The sequence below is a fragment of the Vicugna pacos genome, unplaced genomic scaffold (assembly GCF_048564905.1).
Source record: "Vicugna pacos unplaced genomic scaffold, VicPac4 scaffold_128, whole genome shotgun sequence".
Classification (NCBI taxonomy): Eukaryota; Metazoa; Chordata; class Mammalia; order Artiodactyla; family Camelidae; genus Vicugna; species Vicugna pacos.
In genome coordinates this window covers 89,475-104,686 of record NW_027328808.1, presented here as the reverse complement: position 1 = coordinate 104,686, position 15,212 = coordinate 89,475, and the positions used below count along the sequence as shown (strand labels likewise).

Below are 15,212 nucleotides of genomic sequence, written 5' to 3'. Positions count from 1 at the left end.
ACAAAAATACACAAGTGAAAGATGTTTTCCCTCATCCTCTGTTCTTTCAGCCCTCTCTGGAGATGCCTCTGTTTACTATCCTTTCGGTGCTTTTCCAGATATGCTTTGCACATTCCCACCTATGTATGTAAATTCCTTTAAAATTTTAGTTATTTTTAACTTAAAGGGGTTTAAATCCTCAAGTGGCATCTGGCCGGGTAATATAACAGAACAAATCTGACTCCATATTAGATTTGTTCCTTTGAATTTAACCCTATGCTCTGTCACCTAGGCTTCATCTTGCTTGTAAAACAATGTTGCCTAGAGCCTGAAATAAACAGGAGACCCTATTCTGAAGGCTCTGACCTTTAAGGATATTTAACACTTTTTCATTCATTAAAAGATAGCAAATTGCAGAATAGAAAATAACGTTTCTTTTGTTGGAGGTTTACAGGGATCTGACCCACGCAGATAGCTGCAAGAAGAAAGGATTCTAACAAGAAGGAATTCCTACACTAAGAAGTTTGCACTAACCAAGCACATAGGAAAGGAGCCTGAATTGTGACTTGGGGAGATGGTTTTCCAGGACATTAGTTTGCCATCTAGGTCTACAGAAACTTGCTATTCCATGCCCCAACATCTGTTCTCCCAACTTATTGGCGTGTCCTGCACTGAGGAGAATGAATTTGGAATTGGTAACACTCCTATCTACCTAGAAAGCTGGGCACTGGAGCTGAGTGTTATGGAAACAGGCCAGCCAAGACAAAAGCACCAATCGGAGTGTTGGAGTACTCAGAATTATTATGCCGGTGGGCTCAGAGGGGCTTCGGCTCCGAAGTTTTGAGTACCTCCAAGACGTGCACATGAGGTTTTAAAGGCTTAGTTACAAGTAAGGGGGGATTAGCCAATAAGGCTCAAAGAACAAAAAGCAAGGAATAAGTACACTGGAGCTTATCAATTTGTAACAGATCACATTACTGACACTTGTTGAGCTTGGAATTACGAGTTGGGTTGTTAGGCCAATAAACTGACACTAAACTTCAGATTTACGAGATAGCCCAGCATAATTTAGATCAGTAAACTGACACTTATCACACTTAGATTTGTGACTTAGCTTGTTAGCCCAGCTGGACTTTTCCTTCACATGAGGACAGCTCTCCCACACCCAGGGAACTACTGTGAGCCCTTGATGTTTCCACTAGGGTGGGGTATGGTTTACCCAGGAGGGATGGGGACTATGCACCAACACTCAGGCAGTCTGCTCTGTCTGGGGCTCTGATCTTGTACCATCCCGCTCCCCGCCAGCCCAACACCTGGGACAGTGGAGCTAAGGCAGAGATCCTGCCTGCCTGTTTCCCAGCGTGTAAAAGGGGAATATGTGCTCTTCCCAAGGTAGTTCTGAGCGACAACACCTGCGGGTGCTTGGTTCTCAGAGCAACAGAAAACCCAGCTCCGCGTGGGGGCAACGGGTGTGATCTCCCTAGGGTTTCTGCAGAAGCATCGGACGGAGGGTTGGATCACGGTGGTAAAATTGAGCTGCGGGGCTTGAAGGGTAACAGAAGGGTACAGAGGCAGGTCTGCCGCCTAGGGGTGCCCCAGAGGTAAAGCTTTTTTTCTCCAACTCCTCTAAGACCCTCCCTTCTCCAGATCCCTTCCTTCTCTCTGCTCATCCTGTCCATCTGTATCCCTCCAATTTTCCCGTCCTCTCCACCCGCTCCCATCTTCTCCCTCCCTCGCTGTCCCACCTTCTCTCACAGAACCCAGAGAGGATCGCTGGCCCTCCTGCGCATGCGCAGTCAGTGCCAAGTGGTCCGCTGGTTGGGAGCTCCATATCCGAGCCGGGGATCGGGCCCAAAGGCTTCTCAACTACGTCGCCCGGTAGGCCTTTGGTTCCTGCCTGGGGTCGGGGCCTCTGACTGTGGAAGTGCAAGGTGGGGGGCTCCTGGGAAAGGGGTCAGGCGGCTGCGGGAGGGCGGTCCGCCTGTCACAGACCCCAAGGGCGCTAGTCAGCCCGTGTTCAGATGAATTGCTCAGGCCAGACCCCTCTGCCAGCGCCACCTGCCCCGGCGTCCCGGCCACAGTGTCCAGGGCCTGGTGTGCACCTGCCATCTCTCACCCAGCCGGGATCCCCTCAGTCCGCGGCTGGCGTCCCCTTCCCCTCTCCCTCCCGCTAGTCCTCTCCTCCCGGGCTTCCTCTTCTCGTCCGGCGGCCCGTCCCCGCCCCTGGGCGGGCTGTGTCCCGGGCGGGCGGGGTCTGCGGACCCGGACGGGGGCGGGCGCCTGGGACTGTGGCTGGGGCTGTCCTCCGAGCGAGGCTGCAGCCCGCGTCCCCCTCCCCGCTTTCCCTGCCCCGCGACCCCGGGGCTGCCCTGCTCTCCCTTTCCCGCTCCCTGAGGACCAGCTCTGTGGCGTGGGCGCTGCTACCTGGGCTGAAAGCCTCCGGCTCTAACGCCCAGCTTCTCCTGGTGGAGTCGGGAAAAGGGAGCGTCACTGCTAAGCGAGGTTCTGTCTCCCCCCTCCATGTTTCTGCCTCAGGTAAGTACCTTGAACACTTTCAGGTGTTATGATGGCGGTGCTTGTTGATGTCACGTGTTTTTATAGTGAGAGGGATTGCAGTGGTGAAAGCAGGGCTTGGTTCTGTTAAAAATGTGCTGAAGGCATGAGGCTGTGACATCCTCCTTCCTTCCCTCTCCCAGGGTGAAAGGAGTGATCCTCGATTTTCAAAAGATAGTTACAGTCCCTAACTAGCCCAGCCCAGCTATTGTGTGTTAACAGGAACAGCACCACCAGAGGCCTTGGAGACCCAGGCATATTGCAGCCCTAAAGTGCTCCTGGCATAGTTTGGCTTGTTTAGGTTTTTTGTTTTTCTTAAATTGTGGGACAGACTAGTGTATAAACTGAAAAATATTTGTCAAGAAATAATTTTCATAGGACAGTTTTATTGTGATATAGTTCACACACCATGAATTCCATCCATTTAAATGGTACAATTCAGCAGCTTTTTGCATATTCACAGTGGTGCATGCATTATTATTCCAGAACGTTTTCATCACTTCAGAAAGAGCAGTGGAAATGAATGACCTATCCACCCCTCCCAAGTGGTGGTTCTAAAGAAATTTCTTGGCTATTCCTGACCATAAATTAACTTGTTATATTCCAAGAAAAATCTGGTAGGAATTCTAACCAGAATTGAAATGAATCTGTCTATCAAAACAGGAAGAATTTATACCTTTATGGCATAAACTTCTTCTACCCATGAATATATCTGGGACCCTATCTTTTCATCTGACCAGAGCCTGGCCCATGTGAAGTCCTCACTACTTTTTGGGCTTGTGAATGATGAGATTCTATACATCATTAGTTGCAACTGTAGCCTTTCACAGAAGAGAAAAGTAACCTCAGTGAAGCAAGTGACTCTCTGATGGTCAGAAAGAGTGACAGCCAGTGCTGGAGTGATCCAGTGGACTTGGTGTTTGCAGCTAGATTTCTCGACCACCTACAGTTAAGGGGATTAGAGAGTTCTTTTATTTTTTCTTAATGGCATTGCATTTATTTTTACTTATTTTTTAAAATTATTTTTTATTTAAGTGTATTCAATTTACAATGTTAGTTTCAAGTGTACAGCAGAGATTCAGTTATAAACATATGCATATGTATATATATATGTTTTAGATTGTTTTTAGTATAAATCACTACAAGAAATTGAATATAGTTCCCTGTGTTATGTAGCAGGTCCTTGTCATTTATTTTATATTTACTAATTTGTATCTGTTAATCCCCCCTTTCCTGCCTGCTAAACACAGTTTGCTTTCTATGTCCATGAGTCCATTACTAGGAGCACCGTTTTTCCTAGTAATATATGCTCTTTTGCTGCTTTCAGTTTCAGTAATTCCATCTTATCTGTGGGCGCTTTTCTTCTGGTGGCCTTAATGTGGTTTGCACACGTGGTAATAGAGATCTGTATTTGGGAGAACCCCAGGCCTCGTGTAGTCCCTGGTACAGAATGCCCACTGAATTGATGCTTGAACTGGGAAAAAAGCACAGTAAATGTTCGAATTTCCACTATGGTTGAGAATTCTATAACCTCTTTTGACAAACTTAATATTGGCTGCACCCATTCTGGGTAATTTGGTGGAAATTCATGTTATGGTGGTGAAGAGACGGGGCCTTGTATGCTTCTTCTCTTTCTGTTTTCTAACACTCATTCTCCTGGGCCTTCCAGATCCTCCCCTAGAAGTGCCAGGTCTGGCTTGGTGCTGCGCTGAGGCAATATTTGTTAATAAGGCCCTTTCCTCATCTCTTCTGAGCCTACGGTTCTTTCTCTGCTCAATGAGGGCTTAGACTAGATAACTACTTTTCAGTTTCTTTTAAAGCCATGTTTCCTTTGAGAAACAGAAAATGCAAATCTCTCCTCTCAAACCAACCCTTTAGATTTTGAAAAGTCCTCCAAGGAGTGACATAGCTCTTTGTGGAAAATGAATGTGATTGTGATTCCAGGTGACACAGAAAAGACTCTTCAGAGATTGATTGCAGGGAGAGGGCAGGAAAGGGGCAGTATGTCACACTTTCTAGTGTGAGCACTGGAGCAGGGGCTTGGATTTAAATACGGTGTCTGACGTGGCCTCTCTCTAATCTTGTAGAATGTGATAAACTACTCTACCTCAGTTTCTTGATGTGTCAAGTTGGGGTGATAATATTTTAAGGCTTTTGTGAAACATTATGCAAATAAGCCATTTGTGTATGGGTAGAAACAAGACCTGCTAGGGATTCAGGGATTTGTTTAAAAAAAAATATCTTGTCCATAGCACTCTGTCTGTGTGTATTTAGTAGTTCCTGAAGGGTGAGGGTGAGTCTAAAGTCCATCGTGGGACAGGTGGCCCATGGTTCTCTGTGCCCCTGAATGCCCCCTCCTCCCCAGTCCTCTTCCTCAGTCCAGGATGAAGTTCCCTAGTAGATTTACTCAGAGGTCTTGTGAAAATGGCTATTCATTTTATTGTTTCACCAAGAAGGGCTGCCATCATGATCTCTGTGGTCAGGTTTTGAAGGGCTGCCATCATGATATCTGGTAAGAATTCTATGGAATTGGGTGTTTCTATTTAATGAAAAGAAAAAAATTACAAATAGAAAATTAGAACAAGGATGGTCACATGGGCTCTTGGAAGTGGACACCATTAGAAGTTGGAGGGACTAGTGGGCTCAGTGGGAATGTTAACTGAGTGTATCTCATGGGCTGGGCATTGTCCTATTTGTACTGTGTGTTCCTTATTTGAGACAGTGAGCTCACCTAACCTCGAAAACCTCTTTAAAAAATTAGACTTTTTATTTTGAGATGTAATGTAGATTCCCATGTGGTAGTAAGAGATAATATGGAGAGAGCCTATGGACTCTTTGCCCAGTTTTCCTTAATGGTTCCATCTTGCAATATTGGGGTACAATTCATTACTGACTCACTAACAATTTGAGGTTTGTGTTATTGCCCTCATTTCTATCCACGATTAAATTGGGGCTTAGAGAAGCACACAGGCCTGCCCAGGTCACCCACATTGTTAGTGCAGAGTCTGGTGAACGTGGGCTTGGGATTCCCAGGAAGTATCATTATGATGGTCTTTGGCAGGGAGCAGCATTCACTTTGCTTGTTTATTCATTCATTCAAGAAACATTTATTGAGTAAATTCTGTGGGTCAGATGCTTTCTTAGGGTTATCTGATTCTTCAGCAGTACTGAGAACCAGGAAATATTTATATTTTTTAAACTGAGAAAATTAGCTCTGAGAGGTTATAACTCCCCCAAAGGAAGAATAGCTCATAAAGGGGGTATAGTACAATTGTACAGTCACCACTTTTTATGCAGGTGGTACCCTATGCATTTTACATTTGCAAACATCCGTAATCCAGATATATTCTTGCAAGGCATGGATTTTTTTTAATTGATGTATAGTCAAGTTTACAATGTTGTGTCAATTGCAAGGTGTTTTTTGAATTTGAATTAAAAAATACTTTTTCAGGAGGGAAATTAGGTGTATTTATTTGTTTGATTTTTTAAAATGAGGTACTGGGGTTTGAACCCAGGACCTCGTACATGCTAAGCATGTGCTCCACCAATGAACAGTACCCTCTACCCCAAGGCAAGTTTTCTTATCCATTACTATGAAGCTAAGGGGTTCAAATAAATTGAATAGGAATCCAGATCTTTTGATCCTACTGTGGTCCTTCTCTTTATATTCTGCTGAAGGGGGTTGGGGAAGCATTTCCTTTGTTCATTTCTTTATTCAGCATTTTTGAGCAGTGACTTTGCATCAGGGCCTTGCTAGGTGCTTGGAAATAGAAAATAAGAAATGACCTTTCTCTGCAGAGGCAGGAAGCCTAGACCAAAAGCTGGGTAATGTGATCCGAGCTACAGTAGCCATGTGCAGACTCTGAGGACAAACTGTACCCTTGGATTTGCTTTGGCTTCCCTTGCCTTCTGTCTGGTACACACCAGGTCACCGCAACCCAGATGGGCCCATAGCACACAGCAGAGTATGTACCTCGATCTCCTCTCCTGTCTCGGCAGGGCCTGCAACATGAGCATCCCTGACTACGTGCAGTGTGCTGAGGACCACCAGACTCTTCCCGTTGTAGTCCAAACCATGGAGATCATCTCAGAGGAGAATTTCTTTTGCATCTATCAGCTACTCACCTCGGTGAGCCATATCAGCCCACGTGGCTCCCAGTGGACACTCTGTATCCACTACAGGCACCGCTATGTGCCCGAGAATGGGTGGAGCGTCTTCCAGAAACACTGCAAGGTCGTGGGCCTTGTCACCATTACCGACTGTCTCTCTGCCAAGGCCTTGGAGAAGCTCCACGTGCAGAGGAGCTTTATGGCACCTCGATAATGACTCTCAGCTCTTTGTCTTTGTACTGCATGTGGAGGAAGTCGAGCAGCCGCGCACCGACTTTGCCTTCAAATTTAGAGGACTGCAGGGTGGTGGAGAAGAGGATCGAGGACTTCACTGAGTCACTCTTCATCTTGCTCAATTCCAAGTGGCTGGATGGTGGCCCCAAGAATTCTGGGGACAAGATCCCCCTCCCCTGCATCCCGTTTGAGAAGGAGGACTTCATGGGACTGGACACAGACAGCAGGTAAGTTTACCTGGAGGCCAGTCCACCCTGGCTTTGTGCCGGATTGCTTCCCTACATCCAGAAAGGGATCAGCAAGGAAGAAGTCTGTCTTGTAGCCAAGGGGGGATGGAGATGCAGCCCGCCGGTTTCCAGACATTTCAAAGTGAATCCGCCTTTGTTTCAGAGAGATCCTTTTAGGGTTAGTGTGGACACTTACTCCCGCTTTACAGCCATGACCATGGTGGGACCCCTGGGGTTGCTGTCCAATAAAGTAGCCAAAGCCACTGATGCTAGGAGCACTGGGGAGGAGGCTGGACTGAGCTGAGATGTGCTCTAGGTCAAATGCACATCAGACACTGAGGCTTGTCTAGTAAAAGTATATAAACTATCTCTTTACTTCCTATATTGATTACATGTCAAAATGATAGTATTTTACATACAGTAGATTAAGTAAGATCTGTTCTTAAAATCAGTTTCTAGTATTTGTTTTTTGTTTGTTGGTTTGTTTCTTTGTTTACCATTTTAAACGTGGCAAATGGGAAACGTTATTTACATGGCTCTCATTTCATTTCTGTTGGGCAGCCTGTCCTGGGACAGTCTCATCCCTTTGCTTATAGATGAGATGCTGAACCCCGAGAGGCGGAACGAGGAGCTGGTTGAGCTGGGGCTGGAGCCGGTGTCTCCTGCCTCCCAGGCCCAGCACCTATTCTGCTCAGGCCCTCTCTTCTTGCCCGACAGCCTCCATGCCAAGTTAGGACATCAGAAACACCGCCGGGGACTTCCGAATGAACTCCTTATGCAGGGAAAGGCGTATCACGGTGTATGGGACAGAGCAGGGAAATGTTCATTCTCACTTTTTCCCTGTGATTAAGTCAACGGCCCCACATTGCCTCGGAAGTACAGACGAGCTCTTCTGGGCTGCCTACCCCCCCAACTTCAGCTCTGTTTCCCGGTGTATCTGTTGTGCTGTCCCTCAGGCAGAAGAGGGTGAGATGCCTTTTCCGAGACGTGGAAACCTTTGCTGGGGAGAGTGAGGGAAGCTGTGTTCCCCCGGCCTACGGCCTCTGTCCTTGAGTCTGGAGAGGGCTCATGGTGGTCCCACAGGTGACGGTCGGAGAACCTGGCACATGTTTCTGGGCCCGCTGTGAAGGAAGTGCTCTGTGACTCTTGAACTTAGCTAAGATCAGATCCTACTCTCTGGTTGTTGGTAAGTTGGAGGAGAAGATGCTAGAGAATTGATAAAAAGAATGTCTAGACCAGCCCTGTGAGTGAGAAGCACAGGGGACACGAGTCCCACCTGCGAGAGATAATGTAGCGGGCTCTGGATGAATTTTCTGTTCCTCCCAGACATACCTCTATGACTTAAGGAAGGGGAGAGGCATGCTGTAGCCATGATCTGTACTTGTCCTCTCAGGGCCCTGTGATCTACATGCCCGCACTCCCCATCTGCTTCTTAAGATGAGCTGGCATGTATAGGAGCCTGGGCACTGCTGAGGGCATAGCTGCCAGCACCGTGCTACACCAAGTCTGGCTCCGTTCACCTCTCCTGTCAACACCTGCTGAGGCCCCAGGCATTAGTCAAGGTAGGTGCATCAGTGCAACATAAGCAGGGACCACTTCTCCCCCTGGACAGACTGGTGAGTGAGCAGTGGAAGCCTGGAGCCCTGCCCCAGCCCCCACGCCAGTGCCTCCTCTTTTGTCATAGGAGGCACTGGTGATATTTTTGCTCAACAAATGCTTGTCTCTGAGTCTGCAGCCCCACCAGAGAATGCCAGCTTGTTTTTGTCTTTTGAAGTCTGCCCTTGGGACTTGGCGGAGTATCCGGATGTGTAATTAGCCCACAGTGGTTGACACTGTCCCCATTGTTTACCCAGAACCTCGTGTACCAGGCATGGCTCCCAGTATCGAAATACAGCAGCGCATTAAACCTCCCTCCTTTTGGGTCTGTCTGTTCTGGTACCATAAGGGCTCAGCCAGCTTCTGAACGTCAGTGATATAACGCGGCCAGTGAGCTCGGGTCAAGCACATTCTCCTCCAGTCACTTTTACCCCATTGTTGCTTTTAGTATTCCACAGTCATTAATTATTTAAACAATTCTTTGGTACAGGAGCAGAGCCTAATTCTCTCCTGCTACTCTTGGTGGAAGTGAGTAAAACGGTCCAGACTGAAATGCGACCACAATTTGTAGCTCAAAAGCTGCCTTGAAGCTTGTAGGTGGAATTTTGGTTAGGGGCGCTGACCACGTTGGGGTCCCCCGGCAGCGCCGCTCCCCTTAGGTCCCTGCTTTCCCTGGAGCAGGGGGTGAGGGTGGGTCTCACCATCCCCCCGTCCCTGGCCTCACACACTCACGTAAATTCTTGTACATGCTGTCAAAATCATTTTTGTTCTTGTGTGTTTCTAATTTTCTCTTGTTCCTCTTTTCCTTTTTCTTTATTCCTTTTTCATTTGTACTGCCCAGTGAGCATGTTGTTGCATCTGAAAATGTGGGCTGTGCACACCCTGCATTGGAAATAGCCAGATTGCCCTCCATACTGTCTCCATCGCTTTAAAAAGCAAAATCTTAATATCTGTCTTGATCCATGTATTATCCTAGTCATTTTGTATTTTCTAATGTTTTGGAATATTTGCTTTGTTAGCACATTACCCACTGGTGTTAGATACCTGTTAAAATCCTTGCTTTGAGGGACCTGTTTGGTCCTCCTTTTATTTGGTGACAAATGCGCCCTTATTAAATTTGTTTGATTGTTTTGAAGAAGTAAGATGCGACTTGATTTAGTCGGCTGCTCAGGGATTCTTTTCATGGAGTATTTAAACTTGTAAGCTCAAACTCTGCAGCATTTTGCTCGATTCCTGCTTTTACACAAACGTGCTCGGCACGCGGTTCCTGGCTGTCGCTGTGTGACGTGCGTGACGGCGCTTCCTGGCCAGCGGTCACTGGTGAGGAAGTGGCCGGCTCGGGGGTGACAGCTGCAGGGGACGCTGTTGGAGGAAGCGGTCACCGTTTGGTTCTTTAATTTTTTTTTTTTGCATTCAACATCCCCGTGCCATTTACTTTACTTTGCCTTCATAAAGGGGCAGAATTGGGTCTAAAATCCATGACACTATTTGTTCCCTTTACGAGGCTGGTTTTTCTGGGTATCAGGACAACATGACCTTCTCCTAAGTAGCTGGCTCACCTGGATCTGTTGGACACAGGGACAGCTAAAAGGGCCGTAGCTTCCTCTCTGCTCCAGCCAGTGGGCATTCAGAGCTGGGTCTGTGGTTTGCCTCAGCAGCCGTGCAGACCTACCTGCCCCGGCCTTTACTTTTAACCCATGTTGGCAGTAAAGAGTTGAATCCGTTTCTGTTGCAGCTGACATCCACCACTGACAGCCGTGTCGTTAGTTTGTGGCAGTCAGTCTCCAACACCCCAGACAACCGTGAAGGAAGATGATTTGGCCGACCTAGGACCCTGGATTCTCACCCTCACCATGGTTCATCTCACCCGGTGGAAGGGTGTGGCCACCACCATCATGCTGACCATGAGGCCTTGTTTCTCCTTTCATGCTCTGGTCCAAATGTGGACACTTCATTTTTCACTGAATCTGTCTCGCTTGAGACAGGCCAGAATATCTGAATGAGTCCATCACATTCTGGGTGGGGAACAGAACAGAAGTAAGTGTCGCAAGTAGATGGAGTCTAGGCTGTCCGGGTTGGCAAATGCAGGCTGGGATCTGTGATGGCTGGGCTGTACACTGGACACAGGTCTTTCCCGTGGCTCCCGAGAGCCCAGGAGTTGGAGTGATAACAGCCTTGCGTGGGTTCCCCCATCCTCATCTGCTCACTGGCAAGTGTGTCTGCTAATTAGGAGCTCCCCCAGACCTCGGGCCCTTCAAAGCTCAGACCACGGGAAAATCTTGAGTCCCTTCTCCTGGGCCTCCTGTGTGAGAATCCAGTGCCTTCTGAGGTGACCAGCGGCAGGAGATGCCTCCCCCTCCAGGGAGCACCCTACGGTGGACTGTTAGTGAACCATGCTGTGAGCTTGTGTGTTTCCGGCCATGGTCCCTGCAAAACCACACTTGAGATCAGCTTATTGGCGAAAATAAAAGGACTGATTCCAGGGCAGGGCCGGGGGGAGGGAACAGTGGAAATTGAATGTGAGCTGAGACAACTAGGTGGGTGCTGAGGCTGTTACTAAAATGGGGAGTCTGGGAGGTACCTGCCAGGAATCGAATTCCAGAGTAAATGGTGGACATGAGGCATTTTTAAGATGCCATTTTTCATCCAAGTTAGGACTTCAAAGAGGCACTCGGCTCTATGAGACGGGCTCAGGTGAAGGAGCTGGACTAGAGATACAAGTTGGGAGTCGTCATTCTTAGCTGGTGTTCACAGCCTTGCATGTGAATTAGATCATCTCGAGAGCTGCAGACTGAGGCTGAGGGAGGGGAGGGCTGTGCCTCTGTTGGAGGTAAGCCCAGACCACGCAGCTTTGGTGTGTCAGCCAGCGGCGTTTATCATTTTCAGAGCAATCCCATTTATCCTTAAGGGGCCTGGGGGTCAGCAGGGCCAGCCAGAAAGAAATCCAAAGGGAGAGTCTTGGCCACGTGTGCATCTTAGGAAGGTGCAGAGGCTGCAGGATACGGAAGGTTAGAATCCTCAGAAGCTGGAGTTGGAGTGGGGAGAAGGTATTCACAGTCACCTGTGAGGGAGGGAGGGAGGCCTAGGGAGTCCCCACCCTACCGGACTCGCTTTCCCATGAACAGGAGGCAGTCAGACAGAGGATCTGAGGTAAGAAGGATGGGCACTGGGAGGGGAGCCAACCTGGAGAATGGTGCTTGGAAAGTTCTGGAATAGTCTCCCTGAAAAATAGAGTTAAAAATACCCAGACTCTTAAGAATATTGTTAGTGACTTGGGAGGAGGCAGTTGTTTTTCTGGCCTCCTAAGTGTAAGTCATGTATCCAGGGATACACAGAAGATACGGGCAGTCTGTTCCGGGGACTTGATCCTTACCAGGGGGATCAGTGCAAGTTTAAAGGGGCAGAAGGGCAGCGGAGCGAAACTAGCCAGGCCCCGTGTCAGGTAGCATTCGGCCGCCCTACTTGCGTGTTTCATTCACATCCATGACTCCCAGGTGGGCGCTGACAGCCCCCTTTTGGGGATTGGGAAGCCTTCTCAGAGGGGTTAAGGAATTGGTTTGTTTAGCGGTTGATAAATGCTGTAGCAGGATTCAAGCAGAGCCTTGTCAGACTTCAAGGGCATGTTCTCTCTACTGTTTCCAGTACTTCCCTGTTATACCTGGAATGGTGAAGTGGGTCAGATTTGGAGCCTTTCAGAAAAAGTATGATTTAAGTGCCTCAGGACTGTTTCACAAAGCTCAGCGTTCTTTGATGGTTCTGAAGCATGCAGTGCTTTTCGCCCCACAGAGGTAACGTCTAACTCCATTGTCGATGATGTGGTTGCAAATGATATACAGGTGTAAAACCACACTTCGCAGTTTCTAAAGGGAAACTCTCCAATTCTCCCTTGGTCGGCTTTCTTCCACGGGGTGTAACTGTGCTGCAGCATAGGCCTGAGCTTCCGTATGGAGTGAGGATTTAATATCCGAAGTTAGCATAAAATGGTCAGATGAAGAAAACCGACATTGACAATTTATTTTTGGGTTTCATTAGTCAAGATATACTATCAGTTAATGGCCCATAAAGCAAATGAAATTCAGTATAGGACATTGCATTTCTTCCTTTCTATTCAGAGTTCTCTTACCGAATAAGGTTGCCTGCTTTGGAACATCAGTTTCACCACACGGCACCTATCAGTGTGTTAGTGTGATTGCATTTACAGAGTGAATGTAATCTGGGCTTCCTCAGCCCCAAACACTTCAGTGCAGAATCACGGGCTGTAGACGTCTGTTAGTCACGCAAATACTTCTAAAATTATATGATGCCAGAAAAGAAAGAAGAGAGAGAGAGAGAGATTGCCTTTATCAAATTTCCTTTCAGTTCTAACTGCAAACTGTTGTTGAGCAGCTCTTGTTTCCTTTGGATATGAATATATACATTTCTTTGCATGTAACCTAGGTTTTGGACTAGAACACCAAGTTCTTGCTGTCCCCAAGCCACAAAAATAGTAGCCAAATTGCACACGTGTGAAATAGTTTATACTTTTTTCTGAGAAAGTATCCTTGAATTTGGGACTTGGACTGTGATTTCTGCTTTTTGCTTCCCTCAACCGTCTTGTAATCTCTCACTCCTTCCCACGTGGTTCCCAAGTGTTCGTGGTCTCAAAGGAGCGGGCAAACACCCAGTTGGTCACCATGTACTGCTGCTATAGATAGAGACCAGACAAGACCTAAAGGACATTATCGGAGAGGAATTCCTGGAAGAAATGGGCTCTACATTCAGTTGTGAGGACAGAGTAAGAGTCAGCCAGGAGAAGGAGTCAAGAATGTGTCTCAGATCGCAGGTGCAGCCCGGGCAGAGGCCTGGAGGCTTTTGGCGTGGGCACCCGGGGAGAGTGCCCTGTGCAGTCCAGGGTGGAGGGAGCCCCTGCTGGGGAGGACACTGGAGAGAGTCCGGGATGTAGGGCTTTGGAAGAAGTTGAGTTTTACTAGAACTGACACAGTAGGCAGTGAAGGGTGTCAACAGAAGTGACCCTCAGGAAAGGTACTTCTGGTTTTGCTTCTGATATTCTACAGACCGAAGGATCGGGACGGGCGAGAGCAGGTATGTCTGTCCCTTTGAGACCCAACCGGTCATTCATTTATACATTACACGTGCACTTCTGTGAGTCTAGGGGAGAGAGCGTGTAGCCACTTTAGTAAGCAAAATGTATTTGATTCTTGAGAGCTTAGCATTGTCAGAAGTTGACTTAGCCTAGAATGTTCTAGGAAGAGAGGAACAAATTGTGGAGGTTGGAGGGAGGGAAGGCTTCCTTGGGAAACAGTCAAAATGAGACTGGAGCAAGTGGGAAGTAGGAGCAGGTCAGGGGCCCCTGTGGTCACTGGGGACCTGTGTACTTAGGTGAGGATGGGCGAACAGGGTCTGGGGTGGGGCTAGAACTCTAACAGGGAGCCTCTAAAGGGTTTGAAGTGGGGGTTGATGTAATCAAATTTGTGATTTGGGAAGGCTGCCGTGGCTCTCTGTGTTTGTATAGCGGGGAAGAGGGGGTGGGTGCCACCAACTGGGGGATCATTAGAAGACCATTCACAGGCTGGGATATGGGCATCGGGGCTACTTGGGGATGGCAGGGGCAGTGTGGATGCCGGCTTTCCTTATTGGGGGACTTGTTAGCGGGCCGACCTAGAGGCATTTTGTGGCTGGAAGAAAACTGATGGAGGCCGCCAGGTGGATTTTCCTCTTCTCTCCTTCCCTGCCTAGTGTGATGATCTTAGCTCAGCCAACATTTGGAACAAAAGAGCTAATTTCCAGGGTTGCCCAGGACTTTGTAGAGCTCCTTCGAGTGAGATCTGATCGGATTTAGGTTTGTGTTCAGATGTGGATGTTCACTTAGCTAGAAACGTCCTGTCATTTCGATTTCCATAGGGGTTTTTTACTTCATAAAGATTGCTTTCTTGGTGAGGGGAAATTTAATACAGCTGTTGTCTTTTTCAAAAAAATCATATCATTTAAGAACTTTAATATTCAAAAGAATAGAAATATATAAAATATTTAAGGAAGTCTTTGGTGTAGTTTCTTTGCTTTCTGAGCTAATGTGGAGTTAGAGCCTTTGCATTACTTCATAGCACATCCTTGTCAGTATTTAAAGAGCTGATAGTGGGCGCCCCAGGCCCCACCTCTCAAAGAATCGTTAAAGTTTTCTCTGAAATAGTGAGGTCATAAAGGTCTTGTTTTCAGAAATCAAACGGTTTATAATACGCAGCATAGCCACATTTATAAAATAATAATTAGTTCAAAATTAAGAAAGTGGAGGATAATTGATTTTTTTAAAGCCTATACATAAACTTTCTTGTGCTAATGTTGCAAGTGGAAATTTTGAAAAGAAAAATCCTACTGCAATATCATCTACATGGAATACATATATGAGTTTTACGCTTGAAAAGTAACTGCGCAGTGGTTTTCAAAGTCAGGAGCATTCCAGCTCAGATACTGGCAGTGATGGTTGCTGGTTTTCAATGAAAGAGCCTAAATTTGCCT

At 47.3% G+C, this 15,212-nt stretch overlaps 1 pseudogene; it reads left to right on the top strand.

Moving 5' to 3' along the window:
• LOC140695058 (trafficking protein particle complex subunit 9-like) overlaps positions 1–15,212 on the top strand; it is a 114,251-nt pseudogene that overhangs the window by 58,523 nt on the left and 40,516 nt on the right.